General features: G+C 46.2%; 1 protein-coding gene and 1 non-coding gene across 2 annotated transcripts in view; one reads left to right on the top strand and one right to left on the bottom strand.

Annotated features, from left to right (window-relative positions):
* ZNF664 (zinc finger protein 664) overlaps positions 1-18,407 on the top strand; it is a 153,119-nt gene that overhangs the window by 123,827 nt on the left and 10,885 nt on the right. The window lies entirely within an intron of this gene.
* On the bottom strand, positions 9,349-9,421 carry TRNAF-AAA (transfer RNA phenylalanine (anticodon AAA)). The gene has a single exon. It is a non-coding gene; the product is annotated as a tRNA-Phe (tRNA).

The raw sequence follows: 18,407 nt of genomic DNA, 5'->3' as shown, positions 1-18,407 counted from the left end.
ATCTGATCAGATCAACACATGTGCCTTGTGCATTCATTTTAACAGCTGCATAATATTCCACAGCATTGATGAAACATGGGTCATTCAAATCTTCCAAAGTTCTCATATAAATGTGAAAACTCTCAATACCTGGATAAATGATTCTCAGTAAGTGTGCTGAACTGGAAAGATACCCGTATGTTTACTGTGGGTGAGATTTAAAACTTGATGATGTTTTAATGGGGTGGGGTGGTCCCAGTGCAGGGGGGGAAGTGCTAGACAGTAGCAGGTGTCCCCAAGGAGGGGAAGATGAGTCCACAGAGGTCAATGGAACCAAGAGGGGGAACCTCCAAGAAGTACATAAATAACTGTGAGAATGGTTGGGTCATAATGATGTCTTGAGCCCAGACAAGGAAAGAAAATTATTATAATTGGTGGAAGGCAGAGAGGGTCCAGTGGGGCAAAGATGCACCATGGGGAAGACTTTGAAAGGACCAGGAGAAAGCCTAGCTTGATCCAGGCACTGGAGGTAAGAAGGAACAGAAGAAGGAACCTAAGGAGGTCAGGGCTCTGCCTTTTGTCACATCATCGTGTATCACCTCCAAGGGGACAAGCCAGCCTGTTGGAACATCCTCTTGGACAACACGCATGCTACTCCTGGTGGGTGGGGGGTAGGTCCTGCAGAAGCAATGGATCCATATAGTTTCTAGATGTTCTTTGTTTCATGTGTAGGGCTGGGATTCCCCCTTCCCTTCCACTAGATGGAGGCCATCTATCCTCCCTCTTAGGAAATCTGGAGCCTATGTTCCATCATGACTTTGTCACTGAGATGTGTTTTCATGCACAGTTGACAGTCATCCAGCTTTGGAAAATGAAAAGTTGAGGGTCACTGCAATTTCCTCTTTCTCAACCAAAGAGGTGCTTGGACGTTTGTGGCAGGGAACTCCCTCTGCCAGCCCCTTAGCTACTGCCTGACTCCTTTTCTTCTGCACCTGGCCCCACCACTCCCATCCCAAGCAGACAGAAACCAGATCCCGACCCCCCAATCCCCCACCCCCATCACCCCCACACAATGACATTTCAAATCAGGAACACATGAGACTTTGTCTAAAAAGTAACTGGTGTCAGAGGAAGCACGGTGCCAATTCAGTGATCTCCATCCCTCCTGGAGGACAAAGCTGATTGCAGACCTAGCGACTGCATTTTTCTCTAACATGCGTATATCATAGGTGTTTCCCGAAGGCAAATCCACCGTCAGCCAGTCTTTCTGATATGCGGTCAAATCTCTCAGTGGTGGTGCTTTGCTGCTTCTCCGATCTGGTCCTGTGGACCTTCTGCCAACAGAAACATATCCTGGTTTCTTAAAATGTTCTTACATGGTTCCGTGGGGCTACTCTGCACATCGCCATTGGACTTTATCAAGCAGCCTCGTGCCTGAGTGGTTACTAGCTGCAGCATCAGCGGTTCTTGGACTATCAGCTCTCACCCTACCTGTTGGAAGGAGAGTGTCTGTGTCCCTTTCCGATGTTTTGATGAGAATGTGTTAGTCACTCAGTCATGTCCGACTCTGTGATCCCATGGACTGTAGCCCACCAGGCTGCTCTGTTCATGGGATTCTCTAGGCAAGAATCCTGGAGTGGGTAGCCATGCTGTCTTCCAGGGGATCTTCCCGACCCACGGATCAAACCCTGCATTGCAGGTTCTCCTGCATTGCAGGCAGATTCTTTACTGTCTGAGCCACCAGGGACTAGCTTATTAGGCAGATGGGCTTAGGATAAACTGGTTCTACCACTTCCTAGCTAGGGAGCCTCAGGTGGCTTCCTGAGAAGCCTCACCAAGTTGTTAGTATATAATGGGCACCTGAAAAGCCAGCATTAGAAATAACACCCAGCTTCCATCATTCTTGGGAAGATCAGAGGAGGTGAGGAAGAGGAAACACCGAGGACAGTCCTTGGCACATGCTGAAGGCTTAACACACTTTTTTTTTTCTTTTCTTATTTTGTAACAGTGCCAGGTTTGCGGGTGGGATCTAAGCATACCCAGTTCTGTTCGGGGCCAGCTGTGAGATTTTGTGCAAGTGGTCCTGTGGTCTAGGATTTAGGACTGATTATGGGATGATATGGTGACATTATTTGGGATTCTATGAGACGTTCTGCGTCTTAAGGGCTCAGATGTCTGTTTCTTTGGAGCAGTGTTTCCATATCACTACATGGGAAGGAGATGAGAGAAACCTAGTACAAGCTCTCTCCCTGTCTGTCTGTATCTTTGTATGTTGTCCATATGTCCATCTCAATCTCTCCTGTCTCTGGCTCCCTCTTTCAGACCCACTACTGAATCAGCCTAAACTTTCCCTGGCCCCGTGCGTCTTCTGTGTGACACCAGTCTTTTCTAAGCCCAGGCAGAGCTCAGAGTTTGTTGCACAAACACCTCAAACATCTGCACGTGCTTGTCTCTGAATCAAGGCAAGCCAGGAACTTGCACCCATTTTTGTTTTACTGTATCATTATTGATGTTTGATCAGTTACAGACTGGCAAGGCAAAGCTCTGTGTGGCAAGGCGAAAGAATTGGTAAAAGATGAAGTTCACGTATTTTGCATTTAGAGCACGTAGTTTACCTAGGCTCCTCTGTCCATGGAATTTCCCAGGCAAGGATACTGGAATGGGTTGCCATTTCCTTCTCCAAGGGATCTTCCCAACCCAGGGATTGAACCTGTGTCTCTTACATTGCAAGCGTATTTACCGCTGAGCCACCATGGAAGAGCACCTAGCCTGCAAAGAAGCTGAATATTGAACTCATCGGCTTGAAAGTTTGTAAGGGTAGGGTAGATGGAACGTGTCAGTAAGGAAGATGCCTGAGGCAGAATATACTAATTTTCCGCCTAATAGCTGTGTGCCTCTTCCATGCCCACCCCTCCCCCCACCCAGGGTGGGTAAATCCTGATCCACTGATGCAAACATGTGGCTCCATCCCTTTTGCCCGTTTCTGGTTTATACATGGACATGTGACCAGTTCCAGCCAATGGGGTGTGAGAAGTCTCCTGGGGGTTCTGGGAAAGGATTTTTTGCTCCTATAAAGAGACACAAGGAGGAAGCAGCCCTCTTTCCACGTCTGGATGTTGTGTGTGGATGTTGGCCTGGAGCTGTGACAGCCACCTTGAGGGGTGACTTTGAAGATGACAGTCAGAAAGAGAAAGAATCTGAGTCCTTGATGCCATCAATGAGCTGCTGAATTAACCTACCCTGGGACCACTCTGCCTCTGGATGTCTCCCTCAGGGAGATGTTCAGTGTCTCCAACATTGAAACACTTTTGTTTGGGCTTCCTGCTACTTCCAAAGACATGCATGCTGACTGATTCAATAACTCCAAATCACGTGGGGCAGAAGTAAGAGGTGTGACAACTGGTTAGCTGGTTGTGACCAAGTAGAATCCCATACTAGCTGCCACCCATTATCACCTGCTGCATCAACCTGTGCCCGTAGAAGAAGAAGTCTGCTGCCTTTAAAATTAACATTTATTTGGCTGTGCCTCATCTTAGTTGTGGCATGGGGGGTCTTTAGTTGTAGCCTGTGGGATCCAGTTCCCTGACCAGGGATTGAACCTGGGCCCCCTGCATTGAGAGCACAGAGTCTTAACTGCGGGACCACCAGGGAAGTCCCATCCCCTGCCTTTCTTTATAGCCTGATCATAAGCACACGCCTTCCTCAGCCTCCGTGAAGGAAATGAACTTCACAAGGACCCCATGGGGGAGTTTCAAGAGGAGCTCCCCACAGAAGCAGCAGAACAGGAAGAAATCACTCAGTATCTTTCCTCAGACCTTCTAATCTGAAGGCCACCTTCTCTATTCGATGGAGGAAACATAAATACCAGCAACGTGAGATTGTCTTGGGGAACCAATGAGCTAACGATTGTTAAGTGCTGAGGACAGTGTCTGGCACATAATAAGCAATCAGTAAGGGATTTCCCTGGTGGCCCAGGGGTTAAGACTCCACGCTGCCAATGCAGGGTGCACGGGTTTGATCCCTGGTGGGGGAACTAAGATCCTACAAGCTACACAGAGCAGCCAAAAAAGAAAAAAAAAAGAACTCATAAGCAATCAGTAAACATAGCTATTGTTATGACTAATCCTTCTCTTTGACATGTGATGTCTTCAGCAGGAACGCATTTAGCCCTTCATGACGCTCAGTCAACCTGTAATGCTTGAGGCCAGGATCACTGGGGCCATACTGGAGTCTGGCTGCCACACAGGGACTCTATTGGCCACTTATATATGTTGTTTCTAAACCTCATTCTCAAGTATTAGAGGGATGTCTTCTAATCCTGGAATCCCTCAAGGGAGCCAACTTGAGAGATATCTCCTAAGAGGACTAAAGACCTTGACAAGGAAGGGGGAAAGGGTAACGGGACAGGGAAAAGAAAAAGTAAGAAGAGGTGGACAGAGAGCAGAAGGGAAGGAAGGAGGGGAGAAAGAAAAAGCAGCCCACGTCCAGGAGAGGGGAGCAGCGGGTCCACGGGGGCCATCCTTGCTCTGATTTGCAGAGAACATTCCCTGGGGTGGGGTTGGGGTTGGGGGCTGGGTTCAGATGTGGTCATCACTGGTCTTTAATTCCTGGCAGGCTTCCTGCCCTAGAAACAATGGGGTGTCCTAATTGAGAGCAACCAAGACGCAAAGGCTTTTGCCACATATATTGTTTCCAGGGTCTCCTTCTTCCTGTGGCTTCTGTTTTTCTTATTAAACACTGCTTCTAAATTGGTAGCGGAAAGAAAGACAGTGAGACGGCCCAGGGAAAGCATGAGTCTTCCCAGTCCTGGGCTCACACCCCGCGAAGGAGAGCCACAGGTCTCCGCATCCAGAGATGCTTTCTGGCCGTGTGGCTTAGAAATGGCCTGGCACGCAGAGCTGGGCCTTTCATCCAAGTGTCCAGATTAATGTTACCTCTGAGTGTTCGAAGGAGCCATGAGGTCTGACTTACTCACAGCCCTTTCTTTCTGGCTGAACCCCCCATAGGTCTCTCTGTTGTTCTATCCAGGGAGCTTCTCAGCAGGAAGAGAGAAGCCTGTTGTAAAAAATTTCGTGAATTGATGTCAGCTCAGCCGCCACGAGGAATACTGGGCTACATGAGGCATGTCCTGGGACCCTAACATCTTTTCCACCAATTCCTGAGCAGGAAAGTAAAGGGAAGAGGTAGGAATTTACATTCTCTGACAAAGTACAGAGGCTGCAGTGAGATAAAACACACCAGCCAAGGCAGTGGGAGCTGGCCCAGAGGCTTGGACTTGCTGCTTGCCTCCTGGGAATAAGTCCCCGGAAAATCTAGGACCACCCCCACCCCCACCCCCCACCCCCGCCCCACCTCGGGCATCCCAGGGTTAATGCTACAAGGCCCAGGTCTTGCACGTGACTTTGGGGTGCCCTGGGGAGCTGGCAGCTGGTCTGTGAGGGTCATCACATTCCCAACAGTAGCTGTGTCTCCACCCACACGGAGCTGTCACATTTAAATGTGAATTCTCTGTCCTTTCCAAGCTCAAGGTCAAGGCTCTCCCCATTCTGCACCCCCTCTCTCCCCTGGGGTTGGTCTGAGGTTAACCTCGGTATTGGTGATGAGGCATCATTTGAATGACTCTGGGAAAAACTCTCTGAGTCAGTGACATCTAGTTGCCTACCTAAATAGCCATTCTTTCCTTGTTCCTCAGAAGGAGTCCGGATACTGTGCCCAACCACAAACTGCATTTCTTGGCTTTCCTTGTGGCTGAGTCTGCCCTTGAGACTGAGTTCTGAACCAGTGGAAGTGGAAGTGTGGCATGGCACTTCCAAGCAGTCTTCTTAAAGAAAGCTGACTCAGCTGGGAGGAGAGTCCTTTCTGGTCTTTCTTCCTATTGCCTGGAAGGTAGGCTTGATGGCTAGAGCTCCAGCAGCCACCTTGGACCATGAGATTGAGAGAGTCAGTTCCTAGGCAGGTTGATAGGGAGTCTAGGGGTCCCCAAGGAGAAAGGGGTCTGGAATTCTCAAGGAGGAAGAAAGGACAAACTTTTTTTCTTTCTCCACATTCCTTAGGATTATATACCAATAATGTATCCTGCCTAAGGACAGTCTTTGGATTCAACCTTCTGTTATCTTAAAATGTTAATTATGGGAGTAGACCTGGTCTTTACAAGGATGTATCTTGCCTGAAGACAGTGTTATCTTAAAATGTAAATTATGGGAGTAGGTCTGATGAGGTCTTTACAACCTCCAGATATTCTTTGGATTATATAACTTCATTGTTAACACTAGCAAGCGGGTACTCTTTCTGCCCCCTTCTGATGCCTGTGTCAGAAGCTTTCTCTATCTCCTTTATATTCTGATAAAACTTTATTACACAAAAGCTCTGAGCGATCAAGCCTCGTCTCTGGCCCCGGATTGAATTCTTCTCCTCCGGGGGCCAAGAATCCCGGTGTATTTGCGTGATTCAACAACAACCTTTCAAGATGACCTTGAGGATGGAAGCTTCATGTTGGGAGAATGAAACAGAAATATAGAAGGTGGCATCATATTGCCACCATGCCAGTCTTTGGCTGCCTATTTACGGGCTTCTTTTAAGTAAGGAAGAAATAAACTTGTATGCTGTTCAGTCTACTAATAGTTTGGATTTTCTGTTATTTACAGCCAAAACTATTCCTAGCTGATATACCTATCAAATTTCCCCTCTCTTATCCAGATGCCACTGTGCATGGAATTCACATATGAGAGAAGCATCCTTTTCTGTTATGTTTTCCCTTTCTGGGAACATCATCTCAGATTAAAGTAGAAGCAGGGGAACCAATGAAGTTCATCTTTGAACCTGTTGAGTTTATCTCTCTCCTCCCAGGCTTTTCCTCACACACTAGTTTGCTTTTAGTTTGCTGTCAAGGAATTTCTCCCTAGCTGGTAAGTCACTACATCTTATGGGATATTTGGTTTCAATCAATTTGTCATTTCCTACTAAGTTACTCCTATTAGTGACAAGCTTGTCATTATAAATCCTATCTTGAAAGAAATTCTTCCTTGATTCCACATACACTTATAACTATTGCCCGATTTCTCTGTTGCCCTTTATAGCAACACTTCCAGAAAGATCCATCTGTACCAGGACTGCCCATCTGGGAACTCCAAGAAGCAGCATTCATACCATGGCCTACATCAGGGGCACCTCTGTGTTGTGCAGTGTATGACTTGTAGATCTATAATGGGAGGCTTGGGCGATTCTCGGTGATTCCACTGCCTTAATTACCAGGCTCTCTTGAACCTAATCCTATCATGTATTTCTTTCACTACTCCAGATAAACAGCTCTTGTCAAGGTTCTCAGTGACATCCATCTTACCAAATCCCAAGGTAAATTCTCAGTCTTCCCCTTGCCCTGTTTAGCGGCCGGCAGCGTTTGTCAATCACACCTCCTTCCTTTTTGTTCTAATATTTATTGATTGTGTCTTTGGCTGCACCGGGGCTTCGTTGCTGCCCACAGGCTTTCTCTGGCCGTGGCAAGCGGGGGCTGCTCCTTGCTGTCGTGTGCAGGCTTCTCATTGTGGCGGCTTCTCGTGCTGTGGAGCAGGGTCTCTAGGCACACGAGCTTAGTATGCGGCCTGAAGGCTCTGCAGCCAGGCCTCGGTTGTGGTGGTGCACGGGCTCCGTTGCTCTGTAGCATGTGGAATCTTCCCTGACCAGGGGTCAAACCCGTGTCCCCTGCATTTGCAGCTGCATTGTTATCCACTGCACCACCAGGAAAGTCCATACCTCCTTCTTAAAACGCGTTCTTTCCCTGGCTTCCGAGGCTCTATTCTCCTACTGCACTAGTTACGAATTTTCGGCCTCATTGTCTTCCCCAAACATCACTGTTTTGTTTATTGCTAAATTCTCAGCATAAAGAATAGTGTCTGGCACACGGCAAGCTTTCAATCAACATGGCAGGCATTGAATGAATGGAGGCATAGGGGATTGTATCTAAAGGAGTGAATGTCAAATAGTGGAATTTCAGGCACTGTGATAAGAGTGATGGTATTTTGGGGCAGTATAGTTATTTTTACTAACTTCTAAAATACCATGTGGGGGGCACAGGAAGCTATATTTTTTTCTTTACCTCAGAATAATAGGTCAGTTCTTGTGTCTAGGTGCTGGGTTGAAAACACAGGAAATACATTTTTCACAATAGCCCAGATATGGAAGCAACCTAAATGTCCATCAAGGGATGAATGGATAGAGAAGATTCGTTATATACGCAATGGAATATTATTCAGACATAGAAAAAAAGGAAGTCCTGCCCTTTGTGACATCATGAATGGACCTTGAGGGCATTAGGCTGAGATAAGTCAGACAGAGAGAGAGAAAAACTGTATAATCTCATTTATATGTGGAATCGAGAAAAGTCGCAGTGTCATGAGTTTTATGAAGCAGAGGATAGAATGGTGGTTACCAGGGGCTGGGGGGTTGGGGGAATTAGGAGGATGTTGGCCAAAGGGTACAAACTCCCAATTATAAGACAAATATGGGGAATTCCCTGGTGGTCGTGTGGCTAAGACTCTATGCTCCCAATGCAGGGGGCCTGGGTTCAATCCCAGGTCAGGGAACTAGATCCCATATGCCACAACTAAGAGTTCATATGCCTTGACTGAAAGATCCTGCGTGTCACAACTAGTACCTGGCACAACCCAGTAAAGAAAGAAATACATTTTTAAAAAAGAGACAAATTGGTTTTTCTGGAAATCTAATGTACACCATGGTGATCACATTATATACTTGAAGTTGCTAAGATAGTAGAGCTTTAATGTTCTCACCGTGAAAACGAAATGGTGGGACTGCCCTGGTGGTCCAGTGGTTAGGACTCCTCGCTGTCACTGTTGAGGGCCCAGCTTGCATCCTTGGTCAGAGAACTGAGATCCCATAAGCCTCGTGGTGTGACCAAGAAGAAAAGAAAAGAAGAGAAAAAATTAAAAAAAAGGAAATGGCAATTATGGGATGGAATGGAGGTGTTGGCTAATGCTTTGGGGGTGATCATTTTGCAACATACAAGTGTAACAGATCAACACATTGTACTCTTGCCATGACATTGGGCTCACCCAGATAATTTTCCCATCCCAAGATCCTTAACTGAATCACACCTGCAAAAGCCCTTTTGCCACCTAAGGTCTGTGTGCTGTGCTTAGTCTCTCAGTTGAATCTGACTTTTTGTGACCCCGTGGACTGTAGCCCACCAGGCTCCTCTGTCCATGGGGATTCTCCAGGCAAGCATACTGGAGTGGGTTGCCATGCCCTCCTCCAGGAGATCTTCCCAACCTAAGGATTGAGCCCAGGTCTCCTGCATTGCAGGCAGATTCTTTATCAGCTGAGCCACCAGGGAAGCAAAGGGTCAGAAACAGTTGCTGAAACCCAGGATTGAACCAGGGACCTTTAGATCTTTAGTCTAACACTCTCCCAACTGAACTACTTTGGCCACCCATTCATAGGTCCATACACAATGCCATTTACAGGTTTGGGGATTGGAATGTGGACATCTTTGGGGAATTATATTATCTGCCACACTTCCTGATCCTGAATCTTAATAAAAAATATTCATTTATTTGACTGTACCGGGTCTTAGTTATGGCATGCAGGATCTTTGATCTGCATGTGGCATGTGGGATCTAGCTCCCAGACTGGGGACTGAACCCAGGCCCCCTGCCCTGGGAATTTGGAGTCTTAGCCACCCAGGAAGTCCCCTGATCCTGGATATTTACTCCAGTGTCACTTTCTCAGTGAGGCTTATGCTGACCACGCAGGCCTCCTGCTCTGTCTTTTCTTCTAGCAAAGTATGCAATTGACTAATACCTGGTGAATATTCCCTGTTTCCCTCACTACACTGTCAGCTCCAGAAAGGCAGGAACTTGATCATTTTCTGCACTGCTTCCTCTCCAGAACCTGGCATATAGATGATGCTCAGTAAATATTGTTTAAATAAATGATAGAAAGAAAAAAATAAAAAACAACAACAGCCAACCCTTTTTTAACCTCAGTTTGAGCCCCTAAATGGAGAGTTCTCTCACATTCATTAAACTGGGTCAGGGAATTGATGCAACTGACCAGCCCTTTAAACCTTGTGTTGGGAGACTGAGAACCTCACCCAGGGTGTCCCAGGCTGCCACAGAGGCACAGAGGAGTCACGATAGCACAGTCGACAGAGGCCCAGAGGAGCTGAACAAGGACGCTCTTCATTGAAAGAGACTACGAGAGCGATTAGCCAGTGTTACCTACAAGTGCACCTAGCTCAGTCCCTCGACGGACGATTCCCGAGCTGGCCACCCTGAGCAGCTCTGGGATGCACGCTAACCTTGGGAGCAGTAGGCTGGGTGGCCCCGAGCAGCTGGCCCCGGGTCCCTGGCTTTCTCTGGTTCTGTTCTTTCTAACTTTCAACTTGTGGCTTGGGACCTTTTTTCCACTTTTCCAATGATAGTACCAGGAAATTCCTTGAACTTGAGCAATGATGTGTTACTTTCTTTCGAGAGGTAACTCTTAAAATCTCTGTTCTCTCCATTTCTGCCATCTCGGGAGCATTTGGCCATTTTTTAAGATGGAATCCGTTTTATTAGCCTTAATCGTGTGCAGTTGTTTCTTCCAGCTCAGTGCTAGACTGTCAGGGCATCCTACAAAGGTTTGGCGGGACTTCTAGGGGAAACGCCTGCTGATGATAGAATAACACAGTGCCTTGGCCAACTGGATTCCAAAAATGCACCCTCTGACAGGGCTTCCCAGCCACTGAGGAGCAGCCGCTGGGGGCTCAGCCTGCAGCTGACCCTGGAAAAAGAGAAGAGAGAAAATGGGAGGAGTGAGGTGCACAGTTCCTGGAAGCTAGGTTTGGGTGTATCTGAATGAGATGGTTCATGTTCAAATCAGGGGAAGAAAAAGAACTCAAAATACAGAACAGCCGCAATGGAAAAGCAATGAAAAGAAACAGTGAACCCTTCTAATGAGAAACCCACAAACACCCTGAGAATTCATTTCACTCTCCCCACCCCCTGGTTCATCATTTTGCTGGCTTTCAAATAGTTTTTTTATTGGTCAAGGTTTTATTTCGACCCGTAAATTCTTCTTTTTGGCTACACATATATTTTGTGAAATGATTATTACAATCAGGTTAATTAACACATGCATATATCTCCTCCCTCTTGAGCATCCTACTTGAGCTTCCCACCCACTGCCCCTACTTCCCGCCCCTTCTAAGTCATCACAGAACACCAGGGGGCTTTCAAGTTTTGGGAGCAGTGAAAACTATATCACAGGATTGGGAGGCAGGACACTCAGGATCTAACCCAACTTTGCTCCAAAGATGAGCTACGTGACTTTGGGGAAATCACTTATCCTTTCCATCGTCATCTATACAACTAAGGACAAATAATTATTCTGGCTTCTGAGGTTAAGGGGAAACTCAAATGAGATAATATACATCATCATCATCACTATTGTGATTCCAGTATCAGAGACGGGGAAATGGGGCTGACTGGGGAAAGAGCCTGCGAACTTCATATCTTGGGTCTTTATTCTAACTTCCAGAAGCCTTGCTGCTTTCTTCCTTTAAAGTGTCTCATCGAAGTTAAACTTAATACATTTTAGGCAGTTGTTTAGAATTTGGAAGAGATTCACCAATGTAGCAGAACTTTCATACCTGAATCAAATAATGCCTTCTTTATAAAAGTTTAACTCCTCCAGGAGCACAACCTCTAACTGCAGGAGGTTCATGTCTTTATAAAAGACGAAGATTTAGATATAAGAAAAGGATTCTTAACTAGGGAGATGTTTAGAATAAGTATTTAAAGGTGTTCAAGTACATGGCTGGTACATTTTTTTCCAATGAATGAGGAAACAGTTTGGCAGAGGGGAAAGCGGTATTTCACCACTGAGGTGTCCAACTAGGACATCCCAAGTCCATGCCTTTGTCATGTGGCTTTGGAGTCCTTCCTATAAAGGTGCCCTTTATCATTTGGAACTTTCTGCTCTAGGGTAAGATGCTTCACTACTTTGATTAAAAAATTTTTTTTAATATAGAATATTTATTTATTGGCTGTGCTGGGTCTTTGTTGCTGCACTTCGGCTTTCTCTAGTTGAGGCAAGCAGGAGCTACTCTCTAGCTGCAGAACACGAACTTCTCATTGTGGTGGCTTCTCTCATTTTGGAGCATGGGCTCTAGGCATGTGGGCTTCCATAGTTGTAGAGCATGGTTTTAGTTGCCCCTTGGCATGTGGAATCCTCCCGGACCAGGGACCGAATCCATGTCCTCTGCATTTGGCAGGCGGATTCTTAACCACTGAACCACCAGGGAAGTCCCAAGACACTTAATTACTTTGGTTTTTTTTTTTTTAAATCCAATCAGTGAGGACAAAAAACCCAACCCATCAGTGAGGGTTAGAAGCAATATATACAAATGGCCAGTAAAGTCCCTGTGTGGCAGCCAGCCTCCAGTATGGCTCCAGCGATCCTGGCCTCCTGGTGTTCCCCTCTGACACAGACCAGTGCAGAAACGTCGCTGCATGACTTCCAAAGCCAGGTCACAAAAGACACTGCTGCTTCCATCTTGTTCTCTCTTGGATCCTTTTCTCTGGGAAAAGCAGCTGCCCTGTCAGGAGGACACTCAAGCAGCCCTCTGGGCAGGTCTACAAGGCGAGGAGCTGAGGTCTCCTGCCAACAGCCAGCACTATTTGGCCAGTCGCATGGAAGAGCCAACTTGAAAATGGACCCTCCAGCCCTGGTCAAGCCTTCAGATGTCCACAGCCCTGGCCAACCTCTTGGCTGCAATCACGTAGGAGACACTGAGCTAGAACCACCCAGTTAAGCCACTCCCAAATTCCTGACCCTCCCAAACTGGGTGAGACTGTATACGTGTTGTTATTTTAAGCTGCTAAGTTTTAGGGTAATTTGTAACACGGCAATAGGTAACTAATATGCACTGGCACATGGTTTATATAATAAATGATTGGTGATACCAACCGTTTGTTGAGTTTCCATTATGTGCCTCACATTCAGCTTGAGGCTCTAGAAATGAACCGTATATATTGGGTTGGCCAAAAAGTTCATTCGTGTTTTTCTATAAGATGTAATGGAAAAACCCAGACAAACTTTTTGGCCAACCCATTACATCATCCCTTCCCTTAAGATACTTAGATTAGCCAAGGGAAGAGTAATGGGCTCCAAGGTGGACACAGGTGCCCTCAGTATGAAACCTGCCCCCTGGAAATACTGTTGAAGGAAAGTCCTCTGGAAATCCCAAGTAGGGGAACTATAATACCCGGATTGATTTTAATGTCTTTATGTAATGGCAACCTGTCTGCTTCTCTTACAGAAGAAAATTAGGAACAGAATTCCTTTTATTAAGCAAATTCTGATATCCTGCAATCTGACCAGAACAACACCCACCCACAGAATTTGCTGGGGGTGTTGTTAGAGCCAGTGAGGCGGATTTAAATGACGCACTTGAGTTTGAATTATAAGTAAGAGCTGTGCATAGCTATGTGCTTAGGGTATAACCTCTGTCACCACCAGGTGGTGCCCTGGAGGCCTTGGCTTCCTCTTGGGGCTGTTGCCATTCTCAGTGGCTCTCTGGGTGTGGACATTTTTGGTATTTTTTTGGTTGTCTTGCGGGATCTTTGTTCCCCTACCAGGGATGGAACCCGGGCTCTCGGCAGTGAAAGTGCAGAGTCCTGACCACTAGACCACCAGGGAATGCCTATGACTTGGATTAGCTTTGGGGGCAGGGGGGTCTCCAGACTGTTTCCCTGAAGTTGGCTTTACTGGCCTCTGGAGGTTCTACTTCCAGTGGTTTCAATAATAATAACAACAACACAATGAGAAGGCAGCCCTTTGTAGACCAGACACTAATATACATAATACATACTATATATGTACATAAAATATAACACAGTTGACCCTGGAACAACATGGGTTTGAACTGCATGGATTTCTTTCAATGATAAATACTGCAGTACTGCATGGGCTCATGGTTGCTTAAATCTGCTAATGTGGAATGGCAGATATGACAGCCCAATATAAGTCATGTGTGAATTTTCAACTTCATGGAGGTTTCTGGCATTCCTAAGCTCTGCTGTGGTTCAATTTATATGATATATAATATTTGGCATGAAAGTGAAAGTGAAGTCGCTCAGTTGTGTCCGACTCTTTGCGACCCCGTGGACTGTAGCCCACCAGGCTCCTCCGTCCATGGGATTCTCCAGGCAAGAATACTGGAGTGGGTTGCCATTTCCTTCTCCAGGAATATTTGGCATAGCATACTACATAATTGGGCTTCCTAGGTGGCGCTAGTGGTAAAAACCTGCCTGCCAATGCAGGAGACACAAGAGATGCGGGTTCAATCCCTCATTCAGGAAAATCCCCTGGAGGAGGGCATGGCAACCCACTCCAGTATTCTTGCGTGGAGAATCCCATGGACAGGGGAGCCTGGTGGGCTATAGTCCATAGGGTCATGGAGTCAGACACAACTGAATTGACTTAGCATGTGTGCACTATAGTTGTGTATAGTAAGTATACTGTATATAATTTTATATATACTGTATGTGGTATGTAATATATAATCTGTGCAATAAGTGATTTCTGAATCATATGAAATATTTATTATTTTCAGTTTTTTCACATAGTATTATTTTATTAAGGCTTATCCATGTCCTTAAATACTCTTTGGAAACTTGATTTTAATTGCTATTTAATATTCAAGCACATGGATATACCACATCTTATTTGTTTACTATTCTTTTTTGGGATACTGAATTATTTCTCCTTTTTTAACATTACTATGTTGCAGTATAATTCACCTGTGTGAACCTTTGCTTACATCTCTGATTATGTCCTGACAGTAGATTTCTAGAACTGGAATTACTGGACCAAAGTGTGAGGACATTTTCAGGGCTTCTTCTGTTACCACATTTTTTCTAGTGGAAAAGCCAAATTATAACCCCACCAGTGTGAGTACCCATTTTTCTGTATCCTCACTAACACTGTTTTTTAAAAATTATTATGAAATTTTTTATTAGTTTGGTGAGCTTTTAAAATATATTGTCTTACTTATATATTTTTGCATATCTTTAATTATGCAGGTGAACTTTTTTCATTCATCTATTAAACATGTGCTTCCCTTCTTCTACAAAGGTCTTTTGTTCTCTGTTAGAGTGATTGCCTATTTTCTTATTGTATGTGTGTGTGTGTGCTTTATTTATTTTTAATTGGAGGATAATTGCTTTACAATATTATGTTGGTTCTTATTTGTTTTTAAGGACTTTTTATATATAAAGGATATTGATCGTTGATCCATCATCAGTATATGATTTTAAATTTTATTTGTAACATTCTCTGGTGTTCTGAGGTTTTGCTTTAATATACCAAATCTATCAATCACAGATTTCTTTCACTGGTGCTAAAAAAGCTCTGTCTTATCCAGAAATCAAATAAGTATTCACCTTTATTTTCTCCCTGCTTGTTTTGGAGGTTTATCATTATTATTATTTTGAATTTGCTTCTTGTATCCATCTGGATTTTATTTTGGTTTATGATGTTGAGGAGTCAACATTATTTTTTTCCCTAAGTACCTAACCAGTCCTCCCAGCACCAGTGACTAATCCCTTCTTTCTGCATTGATTTGTAATGCTACATTTATGGTATATTAAACTTTTATACAAGCTGGATCCTAGTACATATAAAATCTACATTTTTTGTACCGTTTATTCCTCCAGAGAGATGTTTTTAATATACAGAGTGGTCCATGCCATTTTCCTTCCACGACACGCCCAGCTCACCTCCTTTAGTATAAAATCCAGGCTGCCTGCCCCCACCCCACCCACCAGTCTCCCCTGCTCTGTAGCTCTTGTCACACCAGGGGGGCCCAGTGACTCCACGATCCACCCACCTCATCAGACCTGGTCCTTTTTTCCTCCCACACCCCTGGCACCCTACATCCAACCACTCCACCATCCCTGGTGTGACCACTGGGCTTCTGCCTTGGAAATGGCAGCTTCCCAGTCACCACCCGCCCCCCCACCCAAGCTCCCTACTCCCTACTTTTCCTTCCCTCTAGTCCATCCACAGGCAGCCATATCCATCTTTGTGTAAGCAAGCATCACGTGTGTGCATCCCCTAAACACATCCCTTGAACAGAGCCTGGCAACCGTGAACTACTCACAGAAGAAAGCACACAGCCCTGAGCAATACCCTGCCCACGTTGCAATGCCCAGTGAACATGCACGAACGCACACTGGCGGGCCCAGCATGGCGGGACCCGAGTTTTCTCCAGGTGCCAGGTATTCCAGCACCCTGCCCCAGCCCATGCTCAAGTGTCTTCCTCTCCCGGGAACGCCCCCACCTCTCTTCCTGACATACTCACCCTTCCAGATGCAACCCTGGCTCTCACCTCTCCAGAGGCGTCCCTGGAGTAACCCGTGCCCTTTCTGTGCCTCCGAGGCCCCCGTGAGCTTTGGTGTCACAGTCACCTCTCTTCATTGCTCTCATGCTTGGATGTAAGAGGAGCCTGTGTTTTCCCAGCCATAAAGCGCATCATCCCAGGACAAACCATAGCTCCACCATCTGGGGCTCTGTGGCCCAGGGCAGGTTACTCAACCTCTCTATGCTCCACTCTGTAAAAGGACAAGGGTAACTTTGAGTGGTTATCGTGAGGATTAAATGAACTAATATCAGCAAAAGGCTTTGAACACTGCCTGGATTGCTAAGTGCCTTGTACTCAGGATATTATTCTTTTTTTTATAATTAGTTTTCTTCTTCCCACATCTTCAGGGCAGGTACACAGCACGTGGGTGTTAAATAAGGGAAACAAGGAGGGCAGAGGGGAAAAAGGAGGACAGAAGAGAGGCGGGCAGGATGGGGGTGTTGGCCTTCCCTGACCACCACCCCCCTCCTGGCTACTCCTGGACATCCCTTCCCTGGCTGGTCATCCATGCCGCCCTGTACTATTAACTCTTTTTTTAATTTGAGATGTAAAGTTGCTGCTAAGTTGCTTCAGTGGTGTCCAACTCTGTGCGACCCCATGGACTGCAGCCTACCATGCTCCTCTGCCCATGGGATTTTCCAGGCAAGAGTACTGGAGTGGGTTGCCATTGCCTTCTCCGGAGATTTAAAGTAATTAATTAATAATTTTTTGGCTGCATTGGGTCTTAGTCGCGGCCCGAGAACTCTATCATTGTGGCGCTCGGGTTTTGTTGCCCCGCGCTATGTGGGATCTTAGTTCCCCGACCAAGGATCGAACCCCCACCCTCTGCACTGGAAGGAAGATTCTTAACCACTGGACCACCAGGGGAAGTCCCCTGTACTATTTATTCTTGGCACCTTATCGCCTGGTGGGAGGCGTCTTCCACCTGTATCATCAGTCTGGCTGCCATGGGCACTCCAGAATGTTTGCTGAATTAAATCAAAACCAAGAACGGAGGGGCCATATGTCCAGTAGGGGGCGCTCACTGCTGGGGATGCCCAGTTTGGGTCTACTCTCGGTGTGGGACCGGAGAGCTGACGACAGTAACAGCTAAGGAGCTTTGCTGTCACGGCTACCTCCGTTCACTGCACTTACGCTTTGATGTAGGAGGGGCCCGTGGTTTTCCCGCCGTAGAGAGCAGCGTTTGAGCCCTCACTGTGTCACACCCTGGGTTAGTCCCTCACCTGCTCTCAATCCTCACAGCAAGCCCAGGAGCTGGTTATAGGCACAACCTCCTTGTACAGATGAGGCGACAGAGGCACAGACAGGCGGAGTAACTTGCCCAAAACACACAGCTAGCGTGTGTCAGAGCTGGCATTCCCAAACTTTTCCTTTCCTAACGGTGCGGGACACCTCAGTTGCGTAGACCTACCTACCCGGGCAGAAAGAGAGCTGCCTCCCTTTCCCAGGGCTTCAGGATTCAATCCCGAGGTGGGCTTTGAAACCACTGCAGCCTGAAGCTTTGAGGGCCCCACACCAATGCCCTGTGGCTATGTGGAGATCATAATAGTGCCTGGGGTCCAGTCTCAACAAACACTCAGTTGTATTTATAATATATAATACAGTAAGTCCCCCACATATGAATGAGTTCCATTCCAAGAGCACGTTCATAAGTCCAATTTGTAAATCCATCGAAGTTAGCCTGGGTACCCAACTAACACAATCAGCTATATAGTACTGTACTGTAATAGGTTTATAATACTTTTCACACAAATAGATCATTAAAAAAACAAAACATAAAAATAAAACATTTTTAATCTTAGAGTACAGGACCTTGAAAAGTGCAGTAGCACAGTACAACAGCTGGCATACAGGAGCTGGCCCTAAGTGAACAAGCAAGAAGAATTACTGACTGAAGGGGGAAGCGAGGTGGATGATGGCAGAGCTGACGGATCGTCTGCAACAGCAGATGGAGTTCAGTTCAGTCGCTGAATCAAGTCCGACTCCTTGCGACCCCGTGAACCGC

Source organism: Bos javanicus, chromosome 17 (genome assembly GCF_032452875.1).
Source record: "Bos javanicus breed banteng chromosome 17, ARS-OSU_banteng_1.0, whole genome shotgun sequence".
Taxonomy (NCBI): Eukaryota; Metazoa; Chordata; class Mammalia; order Artiodactyla; family Bovidae; genus Bos; species Bos javanicus.
This window is presented reverse-complemented; position numbering and strand designations above follow the sequence as displayed.